General features: G+C 38.9%; 1 long non-coding RNA gene across 1 annotated transcript; it reads right to left on the bottom strand.

Annotated features, from left to right (window-relative positions):
• Nucleotides 1-1,344: 1,344 nt before the first annotated feature.
• Nucleotides 1,345-2,966, bottom strand: LOC134877315 (uncharacterized). Its single transcript, XR_010167545.1, has 3 exons — nt 2,907-2,966; nt 2,212-2,298; nt 1,345-2,126 (listed from the first exon to the last, which is right to left on the bottom strand). It is a non-coding gene; the product is annotated as an uncharacterized LOC134877315 (long non-coding RNA).
• Nucleotides 2,967-3,281: the final 315 nt, after the last annotated feature.

Raw genomic sequence — 3,281 nt, 5'->3', positions numbered from 1 at the left:
CTTGCGTTTTTATTGCCATATCTACACTGTAGCTTCTATGCATATGACAATAAAGCTATTGAATCTTGAATTTAATCAACAGAATGCTGTTTAAAGATCATTGATGATCTACGTTAGGATTTTGTAGTTTTTACTTATAATAGCATTCAAGTCTTTTGCTTAAATACGTTGAGAATTTCAGTTAGCTTGCAGTTTTTTTTCAGACGACACACACAATTAAATACAGACACATCTGGAAGCCCACTACACTCACCAATCTAGGGTTCTTCCTCCCGGCTCAAGGACAACTCGGCAACAGTTGCTGAGGGAGCAGTGAGCACTTTTCATTTATTTTCTCAACCCAAACTGGCAACCCTTCAGTCACATTCCCTAACCTTTAGGCATTCCAGGTCCAACTTCATCTTTTTCACAAGCACTTCACACGTACAGTGGCAGCTCTGTGCAGCTCCACTGAAGCATGCAGGGGTTAATTGCCATTTTCAAGGACATCTTGACAGAAGCTGCTCTTTTGGGCTGCAACTGTGTCAGACTGTGCCTTTGCCATAATTGCAGATAATAACGTAGGCATTAGTACAACTGCCAAGCAGACATGGATATCAAATGGTGTTGTGACAACTGATTCAAAGTGAGAAGAAGGAAAGAGGTTAGACATTATTTCATTTCACTGATCTTAAAGTGTCTATTTTTATTAGAACAGCCATGATGAGATCTGTCTGCTGTGACCCCTCTATTACCTCACTTTTTATTCTCAAAAAGATAGGAAAAGATATAACCACAGTTTAAATAACGTCAGTGGGTTATGATATGATGATTTCACACACAGTATTTCGTAACAAAAGCCTTCCCAAACAGACACCTCAGAGATGCAGAAGACGAAGAACTGTCCTTCTCTTTGTCTCTCCATCTCCCTGTCTACACATACAGAACTTGCAGTTTAAATATACACACATGCACTGATATCCAATGATGAGGAATGGGCCATTCAGCACATTGATATGAAGCTGCAGCATACCGGAATGACAAAGACTACCATTGTAATGCTCCATCATTCATATCCACGTCTCATTTGGGGCTGCAGAAACCCCATTATGTCCAGGCCGCTTCTTTCATCTACACTGAAAGATCTATGACAGATACTGTAGATCATTATGCACGCAGCATAAGCAGGGTATATGTGGAGATATTGTGCTACTGACCAGACACTCGCATCACAATGACGTTCGCTAATAAACCGTAAGGAAGGACTGGATGAAATCTTCAGCAGTGAATTACAGAAAATGGAAAAAATAAAATCTGAGAGAGCAATTTTTAAGAGTTTATTTTCTTTGGTTAAGAGTTTGGTTTTTCATTAGAACAGCATGTAGGCTTTGTAATAAAATGAACGTTTTAGAAATGAATCTTTACACGTTTAAATCTATCCCAAGTATAAGATTTTACTATTGAGCATAGTACATGGTGTTAAATAATCAGGTACAGAACCTCTGTGTAGGATATAGAATGTATTCTTTTCTGCTCATTATGAATTTGAAAAAGTGCAGCTGTTTATTTTCACTTAGCGCTAATGAGAAAATGCTGAATAGTCATCATATGTTACATTTTAATGCAGCTCCCACCAAGGTCCTATAAAACCATTCACTGCTTAGTAAAACTCATTAAGAAATACAAGTACAAAAAAATGTCAACAGTAACAAAATTGGAGAGCACATCCCCTACCACAAAGTCTCCTTAGACTTGTGTTCCATGTATGCTAAGGTCTTTCATTTTTTATTAAAACAAGTTTGTTATAATGAGATAAGTTGCCTTGTTACCTTAACAAGAACAAGTTTCTTATTCGACCTAAATAATTAAGTATATGATAGTCTTGAGGAAAAATCAGTTTTCATCCATTTCTCATTATAATGATGACAGAACAGATTCCATATTGTCAAAGAGGCATAAGAAATCCTACAAAAAAAATGCTAGCAGACCATTATATGAATAAATAAATGGCAACAGGCTTGGTCTCTTTAGCCTGCAGTCACTGCAAACACAGCTGCTTTATATGTGCCCACAAAGAGTCCTTGAAAAACCCATGTGTAACAACCCTTCAGCAGAGTCACTGTGGCTTATTCCAATCAGCAAACGGCCTTAAACACAAGAAAGAAAACCGGATATTTTAAAACACATGTATTCATTTGACATTTAATAACAAAAATAGCCCAGCTAGCATACCTTGTAACATGGTTCTGTTGAATTGTCCATTGAAGTGTCTCATGCAGTGAGCTAACACACACAGCCAGGGTCCTGCAGCAGACACACCTGAAGGGGATTCAGCAATTAAGGTTATTAATTACTGTGATGCTTTTGCAGCTGTGACATGATAGCATGTCTGGCTGTTAGCTGCTAAATAGTTAAACCTTCCCTTATACTACAACTTGTACAATTTCCACATGTTTCGGTATGGACAAAAACGTGATAAATGGAGTTTAGGTGTTGTTTGCAGGCCTATTTTATCACTTTGGACAGAGTTAAGCTAGCTGTTAGCCCTGCTTCAAGTCTTGATGCTAAGCTAGGCTAACTTTGTGCTAGCTTCAGATATTTTCTTAACCAATAGACAGGACATTGATTTATCTGAAACATCTCAATTGGTTTGATGCACACACACACACACACACACACACACACACACACACACACACACACACACACACACACACACACACACACACACACACACACACACACACACACACACACACACACACACACACACACACACACACACACACACACACACACACACACACACACACACACACACACACACACACACACACACACACACACACACACACACACACACACACACACACACACACACACACACACACACACACACACACACACACACACAGTCTTTGAGTTACCATGGTTGTTGGGGTAGGTTTTTTCCTGGTGGAGCAAAGGGCGTGGCTTAGGGTTGAGGACACTTAAGGTTTGAAGGCTGTTAATTGGGCCAAACCATGCTTCCATCTCAAGGGGGGGATTAAGGCTTGTGCATCTATTTTGTTTACCCCTTCTTTTTAATTATTTTTATTTTTTTGTGGAGAATTCTCCAGGACAATTAAGTTTGTTTGTTGTTCAATTTACGTTAATTTAATTATTTTTTCCATTTGATTTTCTGGCAATCTGGCAGTAGTGCTAATGCACGTGAGCGTTTGTTGACAACCACCAATAAACCAAACAAGAAGAAGCAGTTTACCCTTATTTGGTTTGGCCAAGCCACTATATAAGTGTTCCCT

The sequence above is a fragment of the Eleginops maclovinus genome, chromosome 15 (genome assembly GCF_036324505.1).
Source record: "Eleginops maclovinus isolate JMC-PN-2008 ecotype Puerto Natales chromosome 15, JC_Emac_rtc_rv5, whole genome shotgun sequence".
Classification (NCBI taxonomy): domain Eukaryota; kingdom Metazoa; phylum Chordata; class Actinopteri; order Perciformes; family Eleginopidae; genus Eleginops; species Eleginops maclovinus.
This window is presented reverse-complemented; position numbering and strand designations above follow the sequence as displayed.